At 40.3% G+C, this 21,168-nt stretch overlaps 1 long non-coding RNA gene across 1 annotated transcript in view; it reads left to right on the forward strand.

The window, feature by feature from the left end:
* LOC122178597 overlaps window positions 1–20,863 on the forward strand; it is a 64,792-nt gene extending 43,929 nt beyond the window's left edge. The window contains exon 3 of the long non-coding RNA XR_006178396.1: window positions 20,073–20,863. This is a non-coding gene — a long non-coding RNA (uncharacterized LOC122178597). The remainder of the gene's footprint in view (window positions 1–20,072) is intronic.
* Window positions 20,864–21,168: the final 305 nt, after the last annotated feature.

A 21,168-nucleotide genomic window follows, 5' to 3' on the forward strand; every position in this document is an offset into this window, starting at 1 on the left:
TATGTCTGTTGAGAGCCACGGCCTGATACCAGATGTTGGTTGTACCTGGAGTGATGGAGACAGCATGCTTTGGCAAGCAAGTCAAAGGCAACTGCTACCCTGCAAATAAGGCCCCTAGATTTATGTGTAAATAAGAGAGGATTTTGGCTCCAGAGCAACAAACGGTACTCGAGGGAGGATGCTTTCATTGCATTTATTTTAAGAAAAATCTACTATTGGACCAGGAACAATTTAGCTCTTATTATGTTCAGATCCATGTGGTTCTCTGAAACACTCCCTGACAGAATATTATTTGGAGGCTTATTATCCCCATATAAAGCTCTTCATTTATTTAAAGTTTTTTAGGTTAAAATTTCACATGCTAAATAAATTTGTACAACAAGTGCTTTCTATATTTCAGAGTTCACCAGACTTTTCAAACAACAAAAAAAACATTGCCTTTTTCCCCTTCTGTGAGGTCTGTGTTCACCCTTCGAACACAGTGCTCAGGTGAAAAGGTTCTGGTTTTAGCTCTTTATAGGAGCTGTGGGATAGTAGAGAAGTAATAGTTTGATACACTTCATTGTGCAGAAAAAAATACCACAGTGCCATGTGTGAAAATCTCTCTGGAGAGATTTGGTGTCAGGGCCTCAGTGGGGAGATCCAGACTAAGTCAGGAAAACAGCAGTGCTTCTCAAGGCTTTCCTCCCTTGTTCCTACAAGCTGTGCAGTGAAGGAAACAGGAGCAGGGAAATTTACATGTATGTTTCTTAAAGCATCCAGTATTTGTAGTTTTCTAGCCTACCATGGCTGAACCAGAAGGCAAGGCTGTACCTCAGAATATTTGTAGATCGCAAATTGTTCAAAACACTTTTTCTCCTTTCTTAGTTTGATTTTTGATTTTGTCCAAAAAGGGATTTTTCTCTAACAAGGAAAATGTTGCATTCAAAAGCATTTACGGCAGAAAAACCCTTTGTTTGTTAAATTAAAAACAGAAACCATTTTACTTTGGAAATCCCTATCTCCTTTTTTTTGAGGTCTCTATGGAATTTTTTTTTTCAATCACCATCACAAATCATAATGCACACTAGGAACTTTTTCTATTGTTAAAAATATTGTAGCAAATTAAGCCTTCCCTGTCAGTGATTTCATTTCCAGACCTCTACAGGCACGTTAATGTCAATAGAACTTAAAAGCTGTTTGCTGCAGTGAAACTAAACTGAACCCCACCATGCTTCCTGCAACTCAGTGGATGAATTTGACCTCTGAAATCTCCAAAGCAATTAAGCAAACCTCATTTTCATGATGGATCAGGTGAGAAATTGTTGCTGTTCTATCTAATCTCATTCAATTTTCTGGATGAAAAAGACTGTGCTATCCTCCTGCTCTGCAGCAGGATTTGTGGGGCATTGTGAAGGGCAGACCTGAAGGTCACACACTTACCACTTCAGCTGGGTGGGGTTTTTTTGTTGTTTTTTTTACCTCTGGAAACAAGAACTTCTCAGAAAAGGCATAATTGTTAATGCTACTTACATTTATCCCTTGAAAGAGCTGCCATTACGTAGTAAATTACAGTGTTTATGTATGGATTTGGGGCCTTGAACAAAAATAGAGAGTTTTCTTAATCCTGTTTGTCAGAGGCTAAGATTAAGCATAGATGATCCACTAAAAGAAAAATTGAACAAGTGTCTGGATTTGATCCTGGCCTGACAGAAGTGCTAAACTAAGGATGAAGCTATTCACTCTTAAAGCTGAGCCAGCAATTCTCCTGGAAACCATTACAGTTAATGATAAATTCTATAGGAATCCTTAATGTATGAAAATACAGCATGTACAACATCCAGAGAGATATAAACAAAGCCAAGCAGAATTCCTGGACATTTTTGGCACTATTGCACAGAGAAGTCTTTGTGGTGTGCAAACAGAATGTATTTAACCGCTGGCAAAAGCAGTTTGCAAGTACCGTGCATTTCAGAGTAGGCGATGGCTTTACAGTGTGGCAGAGGAAGAAATAGAAATTCCACCTACGATTCCCAGTGATTCACCAGGGCCTGGGTGGTACATCCTGGACTCCTGAAGCATCTTTTGCATGGTAGCTTGATGCCATTGCTGGGAACATCCTCCTCCCAGACATGGAGCTCTCGGTTGTAAGGTGCAGCCAGAAGAATGGATGCAGTTGCATTGGTTGTGACTTTCAGAGGTGAAATTAAGGATGAATCTTAGATTTCATAAGTTCAGAAGCAATCAGGCTCAAGATCACAGCTTGGGTTGGAAGGGCCGTTAAAGCCTACTCAGTTCCAACCTCCACATGCAGGCAGAGCTGCCCCTCACCAGCTCAGACTGCCAGGGCCCTATCCAACCTGGCCTTGAGCCTCCAGCGGTGGGGCACCACAGCCCTAGGTCAGATCTTTGAAGAAATCTGGAACTGCTGCTGTGTGTGTGCAGAATAATGTGGATGTTTTGAAAGGTAAAGAATTCCAAGAAAAATATGATGTACGCACTGGTTTGGTTCTTTTTGGCTAATGTGAACAGGAACTCTACCAGATGCCATCCCTGTAGCATAACACATCGGAAAGCAGCCATGAGCTGGTGAATTCATTAAAAGGAGGAAAATGGGAGACAGAAAAGAGGTGAGATTTTTTAGAAGTTCTTCAGTGTAGACATTTTTATAAAAAAAAAAAAAACCACTGTTTAGAAGAGTCTGAACTATGACAAGCTTCTCAGACAGATGCTCATAAACTAGTTCTAGTCCAGAGTGCTTTCTGCCATATCTGGCTGTAGTGGAAATGGCTCTCCAAAATAGTTTCTGTCTGAGGATTCAAATCCATTCTTACATTTGGAAAGGCTTCAATGGGTAGATGAGACTTCAGAGGTTACAAGTGTGTTTGTGTGTGTTCAGATCTTTGGATTTGGGTCAGCTGTAAAAGTGAAGAAGTAAGACTTCTGCTCAAAGCATTTGAGAAATGTAACAGGGAGAGGTAGATGAATAACTATTTATTAAGGGTTTGCAACTGAAATTTACACATCTGTGAGAGAGAATGTGCTGCTTGTTTATGGCTGGGACTTCTAAAGCCTTATGGTCAACAAATGCTGACGGTTTATCTTATTCTCTCTGGAAGTGATCACTGTGAGAAGTCACTGTGATCAGCAGAATGCAGCTTTGCTCCCAGCAGGAGAGGGAAGTATTTTTTCTACTTTGAAAAATTCAAAAGTTGACTTCAATACACGTTGTTGTACATCTATCACTGTGCAGGAATCATAGTTTGGCTACAGTATGCTTTGTAAGAACAAACAAACAAACAAAAACACCAAAAAACAGATGCATTTTCTTGTATGCTCTAAAAATCTCTTCATTTCCAAGAAAAGACAGGAGTGAGCAAAAGTGGAACAGTGTGGACAGGCTGTTGGTACATAATGGTGCTGCCAAAATATTTCCCCTTTCTGCTTGGGGGAGGAGCAGGAGAGAGTTGAAGTCCTTACAAACATAACAGCCAGGCCTGGATCATTCCTGTTCCATACAGCACAGTGTTCTCCTCACCATTGCTCCTGCAGTTTGTTGTTTCTTTTTGCCGAGTGTGGAAACAGACCCTTACTTACTCCAAGGTATTGGAGAATTCACACAGTAAGGAAAGTGTAGTGATAACATGCCTGCTTCGGTATGTACAGCTTTTGGGCAGAGAGTTCTTCCAGAAAATGGTGATGTTGTGTCTGATGCCCTAAATTTCCCTACCCCAAAGGTCCATTTAAAAGTTTACAAACAAAATCAAATTCATTAATATATTTCCTGCCTCTTGAAATGCTATTCTAATAACAGTTCTTGTCCCCCAGAGGAGGCCATTGCTGTCATTCTTTAGTGGACACTGATAGGATTCAAATGTCTCTATGTTCCGCTTTTCTATTTAACACTTTTCTTCTGCTGCTCTGCTTTTTCATTGTCTTTGGCTCCAATTTGCTCATCTGTATTCAATTTATTTGGTGGATTTGAGAACTGCAGTAGTTAATACTGAAAGCCATGAAGGCTGATAAACTATGAATCCTTTCAGTAAATCCATTTGAAATGAGTGCAGTGCTTGAGAAAGGTCTTGAGCAGACAGGAGCAGAACCCAATGTTCCTGGTGAGCAGGAAGCCCTAACAAGGCACCATTCTCCTTATTTTAGCAAGATGATGCTCCCCTTGCATGTGACTGACTCAATGGGACATGGCTCCATAGCTTTAGGGACTCGGTTCTGCAGGTGAGCTGCCAGCCAGCTGCTATATGACCTGTGCCTCATTTTCCTCTGCAGAAAGGACCTTGCTGCTAGCCATAAGAGCACTGCTGCCGAAGGCATGCTGAAGGAAAAGGGAGTGCAGCTCAACAGCTATTCTAGACTCACAAATGAGTTTGTGTATGAGTGCTGACTCATTAGTATTGCTCTGCCCTCACCTTGGCCATTTATAGCTCTGAGAAAGTCTATCTCTGCCTGTGCTGTATAATTCATTCTATACTCTTATGTCATTGGGCTCATAAATACATTAATGTACTGTAGAATGGGTATACCTGGCCAGTACTGGACTCCATGAATGGAGTTGCTGCCTTTTGGTTACCCTAGAAATATGCAATAAAATATCATTTAAGTAATAAGATGATATTAAAATTGGTCTTCTAGCATGTTTCAATGTAAAACTTGGTTAACCAGTAGCCAGAGCAGTACAAGGCAGAATTGCTTCTGAGTGTTACTATTAATTATGTATTATTATTTATTAATAATTGATACTGCTTTTTTTAGATAGGCATAGGAGCTTTGAGCTAGTTAAAATGCCTAAGAATGTCATCTGTACAATCAGAGGTCAAAATTAGCAAGAACTGCACTGAGAGATCAGCACAATTGTAGTCCTGCACCTTGTTATTTCTGACAAGAAGGACGGGAGGGAAGGGAAGGTACAAGCACAGCTACAATTTGCTCATGAACAATTCTGATGACCTCACTGTGCCTTACAGCAAACTTGCAAAGCTCTTTTGAACCAACAAGTCACTTCAGAAGTAGTGGGTGCAGTGGCACAGTGCGTGTTGTTCCATGAGGGTGAATTTCACAATGTGCACAGCAACAGCTGGGCTGGGATATGTCAGCAAGAGGGACCATGAGCTGCAGGTGCTAAGAAAAGGCACTGACATGTAGGAAGAACCTGCATGCAAAGTGGTTTAGTTAATTCCAAATTATGATCTCAGCTTTTTCACTTACACTTCTGTCTGCATTAGTCTCTTTATCCGTGATATTTCAGACTGGAGAGCCCTAGCCAAAATCCCACTTACAAGCACTGCCCACTTTTATTCTGTTGGGGTCTGGATGGAAGGAGCCCACATCTCATCTGCCATAAAAGTGGTGTCTTTAGAGTTTTCAGTGCATTTCTGCACTATTTCTAGCAGCCAACAGATTTGCTGAGGGGCTGAGCTGGAGGATAACCAAGGTTTTTGTAATCTTGAAATTTTGCATCTAGAGATGTTTCTTTTGCTTTTTTTTTTTTTTTTTCTTCTTTTCTGGCAAATATTTCTTCTAAAATAGTACTCAGAGAGTCACAGGCAGACTTCAGACCCCCAACAGTTTCTCATGACCCTTTGCTTTCATTGGTGACATTTACCCATGTTTTAGTTAACTTTTTTTTATCATTTTGAGTTACCTGTTTCCTTCAGGAAACTTAATTTATTTGTGAAACTATCTTAAATGAATGGCAACCCTTAAGCCCCTTGTTCCTCTTCCTCTCTAAGGTTCAATGATTTTTAACAATACAGAATAGTAGGATAGGTCACTGCAGACTTCACTAATCATGTATATCAGATATTCAACATCCTTTCTTCCTGGGAGGAAGTGAATTGAGCATCCTTTGACTTTGGCTATATAAATGATAAAAGTATTGCTTCAGTTTTTCAGGAGTCAACATAATAAAGTGTCAAAAAACAAATACACTTTACAAAAGAGATGTTACTGTTTGGGCTAAGGGAATGTATTACTTCACTAGTGGTAATATTGATCAGATGTATGCACTAATTTATAGTTGCACCAAGTGAATAAATTGGCAGTGCAACGAAGACAGTGTTTTCCAGGGGCTATAAGACAACTGTACCATGGAAAGTTTGATGCATATACCAGTACCAGGGAGTGGATTGGAAGTAGGAAATGTGTATTATTAAAAACAAACAAACAAAAACCTAATAAGACTTATTTCAGTCCAAGTTTTGTGCAGAACCTGAAGAATGTAACCTACAGTAGAATCATAGAAGAGGCTGACCTCCTCTCACTAAAACCTCCCTTCAGGTCGCTGTGGAGAACAAGGTCTCCCCTGAGCCTCCTCTTCCCCAGCCTGAACAATCCCACTCTCCTCAGCTGCTCCATAAGACTCAAGCTCCAGATCCATCACAGCTTTGTTGGCCTTTTCTGGGCACTCTCCAGGGCTTCATTGTCTTGTAGTGATGGGCCCAACACTGAACACAGTGCTTAAGGCGCTGTGTACAATGGGGTGATCATTTCCTTGTTCCTGCTGGCAGCACTATTTCTGGTGTTAATATAGATGTTAATTAGATTAGATTAGAATTACAATTAGATGTTGATTCTGGTTATGTCCTTTCATGGAACTATGAAATATTTTCATGAGTTATAACAGGGCTTTGTTGTTTCCGTAAAGATTCCCACTCTGTATAAAAGCATAATGTAAAAAAGGTGGCCATACAGTCCTTCTGGTCTGTATTGCAATGATGTTAACATGTTTGTGACACTTTCCTTCTAGAGACTATTTTAGTATTTCTCTTAAAGAAAAGCACTGTGTGTGTGTGTGTGTGTGTGTGTGTGTATGTATATGGTGGTTCACAATCTGCAGCTGAGAATTGCTGCTGTAGGTGATGGTATTTTTTCTTGGTTTTGCACATCATAGGTAACAATTTTACAGACTCTCAGGGCAGCAGGCAAAGAAAAGAACAAAAACAAAACAAAACAAAAAAATAGGATGTATCCTGATATACTTTTAGCTTTCCAAATTTGGCCTCACCACTGATAAGATTTTTTAACTTCTTTTTAATAAGTGCCCTGCAGACATTTTGCACTAATTGGGAACTCTAAATAGCTGAGCAAGAAAAGAACTTACACTGAGCAGAGACCTGCAATAGGGAGCCAAAACTACGAGTGGGCCTAGTACAGAGCTGAAGAATTTAGAAAGCTGAATTGATTATCTCTGAAGAATTTCCCTCCAGAAAGCTTCTGTTTAAGCTACCAGAAGTTGAGGAGGCAATAATCTGTATGACAAACATACTGGAGAAAATCTGTGGCTCTACTGGCATTGCAATTTTTATGTTAGCTGCTCCAGAGCTTGATTTCTGAGGGTTGTTGTTTTTTTTCCTTTGCCATCTGATGTCCCAAAATTTGCAGCTTATTCTGGATCAGTTTCATTCATCCTGATGCCAGGCCGTGCACTGGCTGCCTGTATATCAGTTCTGAGTGGTGTTGATCCACCGATGTTGCTAATAAAATCAAACTGACAGAAAGTTTATTTGTAGTACAGCCCATTGAAAGAAGCCTTTCAGAGATATTCTTGATTCCTATAGTATTGGATTATGGTTGCCTCAGTTACTGTGCTTTACTGTTTTCTTAAGATAGTTGTGCTTTTAAAAAGAGATAAAAACTGCAGTAGCATATAAATATGTGGTGTCCACGGAGCCTGGACACATCCTCCAACATTTCTGCAGAATAATTGGACTGGTATTAGGAGTTTCCGAATGCTGGAATAGCTTCTTAGGGTATAATATTTGTATGTGTAAGTCTTTGATAGACTCCTAGCTTACGTTTACGCTTTCTTGCTGTAGCTGGCCTTTTAAAATAAGTATTTCAAAGATGATGAGTTGCTTGGAGGGCCTCCTGTACTTAGTATGAACTGGTGGAGATCAGCTCAACTGATAGCACTAGGTAAATGATGAAGGTGTGTCTATGTGTGCTCCCCTAGTGCTGATCTTTTTTAATGCATCCAGGTTTTATGATCTTGACTCATACTTATTTTCTGATCTCCAGTAGTTAATTGCTCCCTTGTGGAAATTCTAGGACAAAATGTGTTCCCAGCACTGTCCTTGGAGAAAGGCAGAATACACGTTTCATAAAGCACATTTCTTTTTCTAAGGCTTTTTATTCCTGATGGTGTTGCTTGATTTATTTTCGTTGGTTGTCAATGACAGAGATGAATGAGGAAGAGGTAATGATTCTTCTTAAAATTTGCTATAGAAAATCTGCCCGCTTAGTTCACCTGTGAACAGGCAATCAGAAGACTCAGTAAGTGGACTGTGGGACCAGATGGCTGTCATGTGGGACAGTCCACCTTTGTCCCAAGGGGCTACTGTCACCTCCGAAATTGGCCTCTTGTGGTTGGAACCACCTCTCGGGAAAGGTCGCTAGATCATCCCAAGTTTCAGGCTGTGTATGATGGCGTTCTGAAGAGGGTGTCTGAAGTGGTAAACTTGTAATGGAGAGGACATTTGGGAAATTAGTGGATGGATAGGAGCATGGTGAATTGCTTTGGAATGCTTCTGAGCACGGCTTGTTGGTTAGCCTGGTGAGTATGATGTACTGATGCTGCTTTCACCTGGAAACGGTATCATATATTGCAAAAGTACTGAAACTGGAGTTGTGAAAGCTTGTTTCTTATTTTGCCTCCAAAGCAAATTTGTTGCTTGAGCTTCATCAAGATACTGTGTGACTGTGACTCTGGCTGAAAGCATGTACATTTCTTAAGTGGCTTCCAAACACCTTACTACTATTGCTACTATTTAGGAGAAGTTTGAGAGTCTATACCATCTGGCCCTACTACTGCTGTTCTGGACAAGGACTTTTGCAATTTCAGTGTCACGATGGGACATTGTGGGATGGGCAGAAAGACAGTGACAATGTTAATTTTCTAAAGTTTGAGTACTCTTAGCGTGATATCAACAACACCCAAACATTAGTAGTGGTTATAAAATTGCACAGCCTTAAAAAAAAAGAAAGATCCAGACACATGCGAGTTCTATTAGAGACCCCATCTGTGCTTCTACTGGTTCAAAATGGAGAAAATCCCTTGCATAGCATGTTGATCAACTAATTATTATAAACTGTATCTCATAGTAACATCTTGTTTCAGTGGTGTACAGCTGCTTCTGTCTCTCTGTGTTTAATTCTCCTTTTTTGTATCTTTTCCCATGCTTCTTTCTCAGAGCTTTGCATCCAATGGAGGAATTGATAAAGCCTTTAAAACATTTGATTTGAAGTCTGAATCTGAAAAAACGCACTCAGTAACAGCCCTTCAAATGAATTCAGTGGACTCTAGATCAGTATCTAATCATAAAAGGCAAGGAGCAATGATATACCCTCTGTTCTATTTCCCCACTAAGCTATAGATGTTATATCTTCTTTTGAAGACTTGCAGGGATTTAAAGCTGATTCTCAGGCTGCCCTGTGGTGTGGCATGATCCGAGGGGCGCTGCAGCAGCAGAACTGCCTTACAGAGCCCACGTCCCTGTGGGGAAGGTCATGATTTGGCAAGGCATCGTGCTTGCTCTGTCTCTGCCTGCTCTTACTTCCCACTCTACTTTCCAGGATCCCCAGCCAATTGGGCTAACACAGTGGCTTGTGGGATCCCACTCTAAATGAGATCGGGGAACCAGTTTAGATTATAACTCCTTATCCCTTCCTCTTCCACAAATGATTATGGCTTGTTTTTTTTGTTTGTTTGTTTTTAAACCAGATCCTTCCCTTAATTGGTTTTACACTTTGGCCTCACAAAGAGGTGTGTTGGCAGAGCTGAAGATGAACCATCTGCAGTGAGGAGCAGGCACGTTAAGGGAATATCCAGGGAATTGTTTGAAGGGTGTTTTCTCCTGATTATGCAGTGCAGGAGCTCAGTGTAGTTAACCCAGGAGACTGAAGTCAGAGGCTCCTGCTCATGGTTTAGCTTTTACTCTGTGAATATTTCCCCTGAAATTGCTGCTTCCAGGAGGAAATCTCAGTCTAACTGTATCAGCTTTTGGTTTAAAGGAATGCCTGTCTGTTGATGGATCTCTTTCAAACATGAAGTAAATTTAGACTGATCTACACTTTTAACTAAAAGTCATGCAATACTTCAGTTGATTATGAATCAGGCAGTGTTATAACTGTGTTTATTTTAGTTGTTTGTCATTGCAAATCAGCTCAGACTGAAAGCAGAGAAAGATTTGCATGAATGACTGCAAACAAAAACTTGCTGATTTCTCCAGACTCTGGGTAATTGACCATCCACCAACTCTGGGAAAAAATTTAAAAAAAAAAAAAAAAAAGACAAAACAGATGTAAACTGTGACCAGAAAAATAATTTTTAAAAATATCCTTGAAACACCAACGAAGAACATACAGCACAAGGCAATAGCACTGCTGCCTTTTGGAGTCCTTAGTATTCATTCAGAATAGGCAGCAGAGCAAGGGCATACATGACCCTTGGACCTCACTTCTTGTTGGCAAAGAGCCACCCAATTGTTGCCTGTGATAAACATCACCTCCTCTTCCTTGGCACTGACAGCATTTCCCACAGGGATTGACAGCAGCACTGCAGGATTTTTGAGGGCCTCTCGGATGAAGGTTGTGACTGAAAATCAGAGCCCAAGTGGCAAGCCAAGGAAGGGCCTGTGCAACAAGTCATGTAGAAAAGATAGAAGAGCCTTTGTCTGAGGAGGAAGCTGTCTGCCAAGTTTCAAAGAGTATCTCTGAGGAAATGCCTGTGGAGTCTATGAATATACCCAAGGAATGTTTCTCCTGTCTTGTTATGTTTTGGAGAGTTATTTTACTGCAGTGTATAAACCAAATGCAAGGTCTAAAAGTGTTTGGTGTTGGTCTCTTGTCTGGTCATGTAGGAGGGACGAAGAGAGGATGTACAAATGGCCTTACTTGCACTTCTTATTTGAAGGGTGCATTGTACAAGTTTGGACAATGGGTGAGATTAGTCTGCTTGGAAGAAGCTGCATGTTAATCTTTGGGAGATGCTTAGTGCTGGGGGAGAGACAAAATGTGTCAATGCCCGAGGGAGAAGTGCAAGAAGAAGTCAGCCAGTGGTGCAAATTTAGATATTTTGTTCTGCTTTTGCAGAGCTGGCACCATTCTTAAACATTTTTGAATGTACTGATCAAGTGTGGTGCAGTGTGGAGCCTCCTGCACAGACTGCTGCAAGATCAATGGGCAGGAGTGTAGCTGGATTTGCTGACTCAGCCATAGTGATTCCAGTGTCTCCCCACATCCTGCTGGTTTACCTCCTCAGCACTGATGTCACTGATTTCAGTCAAAGGCAGTCATGAATATGTCACCTCTTGCAGTCAGTGAAGGCAAACACAGGGGAGAGCAGCCCCCCACATGCACATATGTGGTAACAGCAGTCAGTGGATGCTGGCAGCTGCACAGCAGCAGCGCCTTTACGACGCACACAGCTGTTCCACATCCGAGGCAAGGATGTCCCTTGTGCTGCTACGGCAGATGTCAGACATGGCACATTAGGGGACAGGGTGCCACTGCAGCCCAGCCAGGAGGCTGTGAAAGAAAGGGCACAAAGCAAGGCCGCATCTGTTCTGGAACAAAGGACATCTGTCCCTGGCCTGAGCAGCTTTTGGCATGATTTCACAAGGACAAAGGCTCAGGTTGGCTGATACAAGGCTGGTACTCCATAAAGCAAGCTGTAGGGTCGTAGGCTGTCCAAATGTTTGCTGACAGTGAGGCAGTGATCTGGCAGAAGTGAGGTTTTATTCTATCTATGGGGAGGGTGTAGCACAGGATGAGAACCATCCTTTAATCATGCATCTGTCTGTGTTTTAGAATCTATGCATTACAAAAACTAAACTACTATCAGATTATGCACAACAGATGTTCTGTTCAAGTACATTTATGTGTGACATCCTCGTATCAGGAAAATGTCTTGCTTTTTTAGAAACTGGGTTTATCTGTTGCTTTCTCTGGGTTGTTGAGTTTTTGTTGGGAGGACAACTTATTTATTGAAAGGCTGCAAACCACAAATGCACATCTGCCTTCTGCATGAATGTGAGTCTTACAAGGGGGAAAATATTTTAGAAAGGACATTTGTACTGTGCCTTCAGTACAGTATTCTGGAATGAGCTGAACATAACAAATTCTAATTAATAGCTTGCTTAGCATCATTGTTCAAAAATATGCTGTACTTCCTTCCCTGCTCTGCTGGTGCCAGCGCTGGCTGTAATACCCTTTAGCTGGTGGGATCACAGCAATTTATCAGAGTGTATGTGCATGTGTGCACACAAGTATAATGCAGAGGAGATTTAGGAGAACAATATCATGAGAAACCAGAACAGACTGGGTTATTCATTACTATGACGGTGCTAACAAGATGAATATGTTTAGCTGTTATGTACTGAAAAACAAAAGAAAATGGCCATTAGCATTTTAACACCTTTCAACTTTCCCCTGTGTCTTCCTTTTTATGTTCAGCCCCAGTTGCCGCATGCCTGCTTCTGTGAGCATGAGAGACAGCCAGCAAAATCCTCACTGAGATGCTACACAAGTGTACAAACACACAAGAACTCTGTAATGGAACCATAGAATTCTTTGAGTTGGAAGAGACCTTTAAAGGTCATCTAGTCCAACTCCTCTGCAATAAACAGACACACCTACAGCTACATCAGGTTGTGAATTGAAGTATTAAAAAGCTCCAAAATTTGTGGAAGGTTGTTACATATTACCTCTTAATCATTTGCTGGTGCCATTGTGCTCTGCTCCCATGCTTGATATTGTAAAGATAGAACAATGAAGAATTATTTTAGCATAGCTTATAAAGCTCTGTTGGGGGTGGTCTCCACTGTCCAAGAGCCTTTAACTTTACATTTTGTAATAATAGTTACTGAAACCACTGTCCTTATCCTGCTGTATGAGAAGCTGATTTTCCTCCTGCATCTTTAAAGAAGAATGAAGTGTATCTATAGGGAACAAAGAACAGAGATACATATCCTCCCTCTACTCAATGAATAGGAAATTTGAACAAAGAAAGAAAAAGAACTTCAAAATTGTAACTTTCTCCTAGGTGGTCTGAAACTTAGCTGCTTCTGGTGCATCTGCTGCAATTGCACTCTTAATGGAGAGTTGTAAGGCAAAAACACGAGATCCAGATGAACTTTGTACAGCACCACGTATGGAGTTAAAAAAGGTGGAAATTGTTACTGTGTGTACAAGAGTGTCCAGATAAAATTTCAATGTCTGGCAATTATATGAGAAATTAAGTAAGAGAATATTTAGAAATTGTCTAATTTTCGACTGCTAAGTGAGGATTTTCTTTTTCAGAACAATTTGCTACATACTGCTGTTTGGATGGCTTTTGCAAATATGCATTTGTAATAGCTTTTCTGAGATATGAGCAATCTGCACTGCTGGAGAACCTGTTAATTTCCTTTAGCCCACAAAATGACAAAAGTAAGTACAGAGACATAGGGAATATTCACCTCAGCTGGTTTTCTTCATCTAGTTTGAAAGGCTGAAATAAAACTATAGGCATCGTGTGCAGCCAGTGGAACCTCTAAGGAGTGATTGAGAGTGCCTACATGAGGGAGGTTTCTTGACTCTGTTAACTAAAACAAGCATTCTGAACTTGGGCAGTGAGAATCCTCCGCTTGAACTGAGCTGATATGCTGCATCCTGAGATAAACCCCGGAGTCCTTCTGCAATGATTTAACCACTTGGAGCCTAGTGGGTTCATCCTCAGAACTGGATAACATCATCATAAGACTTCTTTCCCATATTTTTCAGGAATCTGGGAATTTCCAGAATTTGGGAATCTGGAGAGATTCCCAATCAACTGGAATCAACTGGAAGATGGCAAACATCCCTGTTTTCAGAAAGAGCAAGAAAGAGGAACCTGATAATTACAGGCCTGTCAGTCTCATGTTAGTGCCTGGTGAAATTATGGAGATTATTGTAGGATCTATTAAAAAACAGCTGAGTGACAGTGCTGTCATTAGTCATAGCCAATACAGGCTCATAAGGGGAAGGCCCTGTTTAACAAACTTAAGTTTCATTTTATAACAAGGTACCTAGTTGATGAAGTTGGTTGATGTAATCTTAGATTTCAGCAAAATGTCCAGCACACAGCTTCAAAAAACACAGTGCAGTGGGTGAGCAAGTGACTGATGAGTCAGGTTCAAAGGTTTGACTGTTTCTAATGACTGGAGTTACATCAGGCTGGCAGGCAGTCACTGGTGGACAGGACTCCATTTTAGGGCCAGTTCTCTTTAATTCCTCATCAATTACTTGGGTACAAGAACTGAAGGTTTACTAAGTTTGCAGATGACAGTAGATTGGGAGGAGCTGTTGACTCCCTTGAGGACAGAGAAGGCCTTGCAGAGTGTTCTAGACAAATCAGAGATCTGAGCAGTCACCAACTGCATGAAACTGTACAACATCAGGTGCACTTTGCTATACTGAACCTCATTAGGCCCTTATTATTAAAGGCCCACCTTTCAATTTTGTCGAGGTCCATCTGGATGGTGTCCCTAACAGCAAACTGATTCCACCTAAGGTTTATTCAAACATGCATTTCTAATCTACAGGTGTCCTGGCATCACTAGGAGGGTGCTGGTGTAGTAGAACTGAATAGCTTTGAAGAGAATGGTAGCTGATAGAAGTTCATGAGAGCATTGTCACTGAAGGAGATACAGAATCCATACCTTAGGCGGATTGGAGGTGTAACGTACTAAACATGGCCCAGCAAAATATCTATTCCATTAATTAGGAAGTGCAGGGATAGGTCTCATACTTCTACTACAGACCTGTTCAAATTAATCTGCTGGAGTTTTTCATTCCCCGGATTCCTCAAACACTGAAGAAGTTATATATAGCCTAAATTTTTGGAAGGCAGCCACTTGTGAGAAGGACAGTAGCTGGCATGCATTGCTGCTATGACTGGCACTGAGCGAAAATCTAATGATACACAAAGTCAAATAAGTGTTGTGTTGAAAGGTAATGAATTCCTTAAGCAATCATTACTATAAGATGTTCACTAGGAGAGCAAAACACCAATATGACATTTATTTTATTAACAAAATAAGAAAAGCCAGACAATTTTTTTTCCCTGATTTTCCACCCCCTCAAGCTATCCGAAACAGAACAAGAGGCATTGTTTATTTACTGGTTTAAAGCCAATTCTCTTAGTAAAAACTTTTCTATATCTGAAATAGGAAGGATCAGTAATCTGCAATGTCTATTATAGCCTTTTAAGATGTGTTTTAGGTTGTTGTTTCCCAATTAAATATTTAAGGTTTGCACAGTACTGAGATAAATTAAGAAAGTTCATCTTTTGCAAAGCAACGTTCTCACTGTTCTCAGTTAGCCTTAGCCCTCAGCCAAAATTTATACCCAAGTTATGTGTCACGCCCCAAATAAATGCTAACATCATCATAATAAGAAAAGAATGCTTTGGAATCACCACAATGAAAGCTTCCAGAATTATCTTGGTGACTGAGTCATAAGCAAAATCACAGTGACAAAGATGGATAAGTCACAGGGATTAATGGAGACCTTGTGTCTCTGTAACTGTTAATTCTTCTACATCATAGGCTCCATTTCTGTTGGGGAGGTGAACAGACAATCTAGATGAAGAGTGTGGACATGGTGAGTCCTGAACATGTACAGAATTTGCCCTGGTTCTGGTCCTTGTTGCTCTACCACACCTCTGCACTTAGCCAAATCCAGGCTCTAGAGCCAAATATCTGCTTATCTTGAGCTTACACTGATACCTTAGCTATTCAACTGGCCCTAAAAAAGAGTTGGGATAGAATTGCAAAGAATGGGAAGGAGGGTATTTCTATTAAAGTTACTGGTGGTAAATGAAACCCATCATTTCTTCACAGGATTTAGCATGTGAGTTTACTTAAATACACTCTGGGTTATTACTGTCACCAGGGAAAGCTCTCCCAAGGCTCCCTTTTTTTTTTTTTAGTCTCTTGCTAACTTCTTTGCAGTTCTTGACATTACAAAGAGCCATTGATTCTCTAGTAGAAAGTAAAAAAAATTAACAATGGTGGCTCTTAACTAAAAAATGCAGTTTTAAGAATCTGAGTGCTCTGCCCCTCTGTCCTGAGTTCCCCATTGCTTCCTGTTGTACATCGATGCCAGTCAAAGGCATGCTATTGTTGGTTTGGTTTTGTTTTGAACAGATCTTTCTCTCTCCATTTTATTCCAAGACTTTTTTGATGGATGTGACAGAAATCTGAAAGCTCTAGTTTTTATTTACTTACTAACTTATTTTTTAAGCTCCTGGAATGATCCTTTGCTTTACTCTGAGGAGTTATTAATTATGTGGTATGAATATGCGTGGTTTTAGAGACTGCAAACAGTCTGCTTGCACAATGGTCCTGTGGTAAAAGGCAGAGGAGCCTCATCATGGTACCCGTTAACGCTGTTTTAGTTAAGAACCTGTCAGTCTCCACTGAAACTCCCATTATTCAGGATTTTTGAGCAATCTATAAATATTTGCTCTGGTAAAAAGAGCTCAGCTGAAAAGCTCCTATTTTTAGCTGGAGGTTAAGTTTGGTTGTTTTTGTTGTTTTCTTTTTCCATCTCCTTTTAAAAAGATGCTCTCAAGGTTAATGGAACTATAATTTGACCTCCCTTTATAATACTATGTCTGTTTGCCCTCTGTTTGTATTATTTCTTGTATGTATGAGTATTCCCCTGACAAATGTCTCACAACATGAGTCGCTACAAAAGATGCAGACCAAATAACAAAGCTCATATTAGCAGCCTGTTCAAGACTGAATTAAATAGCAGTCAGGTTATGGTATATCATCTGTCACAAGGTTTTGAATCTTTGTTAGAAAAAAATGTCCTGTAATTAATCCTATCAATGCTTGCTTACGGAACTAATCATGCGACAGGGTGTACCTGTGCTGGCCTAAATGCTCAGTGAATGGGATAGTCTCTTGCCCTGACCCAATAAAGTGTTTTAACAGGGAGAGTAGCCTTTGTGACACATAGGTTTGATGGATTCATGTCTGATTAAATGGTATGTGGGTACTCAGGGTGAAGGAGTGGAATTTTTTTTCTTATTGTTCATCCTACAGCAAGCCTGTTAGTGGGAGCAATCAGAATTATCATCAATCACAGCGAACTGAACTGAGCTCAGCTGTCCTTATTATTAAAGGCCCAGACCAATTGCTTTAAAGGTTGTATGTTATATACTCTTCTAAGGAACTGTTGCACATTTCAATTATTTTTGTTGGTGTTCATCTACCTAGCTGGCATCATATACACAGATATAGACACACAAGGGAAAATAGTTGTTTGGCCCTCACTCATCTGTGTTTTTAATTTGAGAGGGTAAGGAGTGGACTTTTAAACGCTGAGCTGTCTGTATTCATTCACATAATAAATCATATGTTTAAAATGTACTTCCCAAATCTTGACCTTGGAAACTGAGAAAAGCAAGAATTCTGGTCGTAGTGCAATCTGAGTTTGGCCCATTAGGCCATAAAGAGAAGAATAAAAATGTTTACAATTTTGGTTCACATCACTGACAAGATATACGTTTAAAAGGTACAGAAGCCACATCTGATTTCATGCTTACTGCTCCAACAGAGTCTGTGGCATACAAATGTTGCTACTTTCTGTAAATATGCTAGGGAGTACTAAATTAGTGTCACATGGCAACAAATGGATGCACCAAAAAGTGAGAATGAAGCCAGGTGTTGTAAAAGAGTGGCTGCTCTCCATCTGTTTTAAAAAGTTACAGTGATTGAGATGGGTTCCTGATGGCTGGGAAGAAAGAAACATTACACCTGCTTTCCCTCAATTCATGGGAAGGTTGTGGAAGCTTGTGAAACAGCATCTGGAGTATTATGTCTAGTTTTGACCTTCCCAATACAAGAAACACACTGACACAGTGGAGCTGAGGTCAGAGGAGGGCCACCAAAATGTTTAGAGACTTGGAGCACAAGATGTTTAAGAGGATGGGAGAGCTGGGTCTGTCACCCCATGGAAAAGAAAAGGCAGAGGAGAGATCTTACTGCTGTCTACAACTGCTTAATGGGTTGCACCATGACAGGACAAGAGGCAACAATCACATCTGATTTCATATAATTTTTTTTCCCCATTGAAATGGTCAAACACTGGAATGTGTTCTTAGAAGAGCTGTAAACTCTCCACCCTTGAAGATGTTCAGAACAAAGCTGAATAAGCTGCTGAACAACCTAATTTAACTAGGTCTGCTTTGAGGAGCAGGTTGGACTAGAGACCTTTGGGGTTCTCTTACAATTTGAATGCTGTATTTGAAGAAAATAAGATACTGTATTTCAGGAATTGAATGGGACAACCCTAAGTCATGTGGCTGGTGTTAAAACCATTGTACTTGAGAGTTCGTCAGTCCTCCAGTCCTTCACGTCTGTGTTTCCAAGTTTGCTCTGTCATAAGAGAGCAATCGGAATTGTTTCAGATTGCGCCTATCTCTGGGGTGTGGGGGGCAATTACAGTGACACAGGAGAAAATTTTCATGAGATTGTCACATGTGGAAAAGATTTAGCAATAGCAACTTAGGTCATGGTGAAACTTGTCCTCAACAAGTCTTTTTTTAGGCTCATCCGCTCCTGTCATTCTAAAGGATTTGGTTCATCATATAGCCTTTCTGCAGGAGTTCTGCATCACAGCAGCTCTACTCTTAACTCTACTGTAAAATTTTAGCAGTGTATAGAACTGGAACACACTAATTAGTGTAGCAAGCCCAGAAAATGCGTTATGTACAAAACAGTACACAATTAAAACCATTCTTGTAGCAGCTTTTCAGCATGGATTTTGTAATTTTGTAAAAGGACTTAGGCTGGGTTTATACTAGTAAACTCAACTTGCCTGTGAGTGTTCCCAACCACTGAGGCCAACTGCTGTGGAACAATCTCTATCTATACTGCTGAACTGGGTTTGTCTGTGCTAGGTGGCTACAAGCAAGCTGCTGCTTGGGGGTGGTTCCTGGCATGCTCTCACTACCAAAACAGGTGCAGAAGTAGCCTGGGAAAGCAATAGCTGGAGCAGGCTAATTTCATGCCAGGGAACTCTCTCACAGTTTATTAGCATAGGTAACAGTGTTGGAATTTCATAGGCACATCATGAGTGTGCTTGAATTTACTAGGTTTAGCATCTAAGGCAGAAGAACTAATAGATCTTTGGGATGAGAATGGAAGATTTAAACTTAGGCTGTGGACCTATTCCTGAGACATCAAATTCTGACAGATAACCCAGATTCCCTCCCAGTACTAGCCTGCTGAAGACTTTGGGAGGGAATGGCTCAGCCTTTTGCATTGCCTTCTGTCTTTATACCAGAACTTTTCTAGTTAATGTTACTTTAATGTTTTTCTCACTAGTGGTAACTGATATGGTGAGCCTTAGGTCAAGAATTAGTAAGCAAATTTAAAACTCAATTAGATTTCTTCTGTAACTGTTCTCATCCATGAATAAGTATGTGGACAGAGTCTCTTGCAAGAAAATAGAGCAGACACAAGAGTGAGAATCCTCTTTAAGACAGTGAATTCTCTGTGACTTCAGCTAATAACGGCAAAAGTGTGTTTTGTTGTCCCCATGTGATACCTTGAAAAATCTTCTGTGGTATAAACAAGATTTATGTTTCAAATATCTCCAAATGAACAGAACTAGAAACAACTCCCATTGCTACGGAAACCCAACTGGGCATGCACTGCAAACCCTAGAATGACAGAATATTGGAGAAGTTAAAGCTCAAGGGAGTTGTTTACTATATACGAGTAGAATGCTAGCTCATGCATACATAAATCTAATCCACAAAATATGTGCAATTTGAATGAACCTGGTCAAATAAGGACAATAACTGTTCTTGAGATGGGAGAATAGTAAGTGTTGAAGTGGGGCGATTACTTGAGTCGGTTCTGACATGTTTTTTCTCTTTTTTTAACATTATTTTTATTATGAGTATAGAAGAAAACCCTCCATTTTTGATGGCTTCAAAAACAGCCTAATAAGAAAGTCAGTCCAATATTCCAAGGGCATTACTGGTACTCTGGCTCTAATGCCTGCATACATTTCTTTGTTTTGTTCATAATATAATTTTTCAGATGTGAAGGACAGAATGCAAATGGCAGTGAGAATCTCCTGGCTTTCTCCTTTTCCTGCCTGTGGAATGCACTCATGCAAGATAGTGTGATACCAGAAGGTGACATGTTTTCACTGGATGGTCTCCTATTGTGGCAAACTGATGGTATCTGCTGCAATGACGTTGTGATTACTTCACAGTTGATGGCAATCCTTTCTGAGACTGCAGGAACAAAGTCACTGAAATAATTGCCAGGTAAAGCCATTCACTTTTCAGTGTGAGGTCATTTCTACATCTGGCCTAGCAAAAGAAAATGTCTGTGGTCTTTCACAAATCTTTGAAAGCTTCTGTGCCTGTCCAAGAATGCTCCTAGGAAAGCATCCACCAAACTTTGCTCCATGGAACCTACCGTGTGCAGGAGGATACAGAAAATAATTTTGACTGGTTGTAAGAGTTGTATCAGGATTTAGATTGGATATGTTGCAGTAAGTGGCAAATGCTGGGGCTGCAAGGATGTAAGAGGCCTCACTATTCTGCATTACATTCTACTTCTGACTAAAGAAGGAAAATTTTGTGAACTTGAAGAAGTTCACTGGCTCAAACATTTGGAATCACATCTCTGAAGCTGTTTTTCTGCTGAAATCAGTGAATAGACTTTCACTTAAGTTCTACTCCCTTAAACCTGTATGTAGGGATAGGAACAATGTCAATGTGACACAGTAGACATCTCACAAACTTTACAATTTATTTTCTATCAGCTGCTTTTTGAGTCTAATATTTAATTGTAAAACAATTATACATGATATTAGCAATGATGGCCAATAAGCCATCTATCTTCTTTTTATAGAAGCCACATATTGCTGTTATTAGAGTCTTTCTCCACAAATATAAGGAATGAAAGAGTTTTGTTCTAATTTGAGACATTTTTTATACAAGTTTTAAGCTGGTCTTCAAAAACGATCCTTTTTTCTCCCTATTTTGAGGTTGTGGATTTTAATACTAATACCACAAATATTTCTGGTCACTCTCCTTGAAGCAAGGAGAATTAGAACTGGTAGATGCAGAAGAGGGCAGTGAGAAAGATCAGCATGTGACAGTGATCCTGCCTTACAGTAGGA

The sequence above is a fragment of the Lagopus leucura genome, unplaced genomic scaffold, assembly GCF_019238085.1.
Source record: "Lagopus leucura isolate 7727_CA_CO unplaced genomic scaffold, USGS_WTPT01 Super-Scaffold_100002, whole genome shotgun sequence".
Lineage (NCBI taxonomy): Eukaryota > Metazoa > Chordata > Aves > Galliformes > Phasianidae > Lagopus > Lagopus leucura.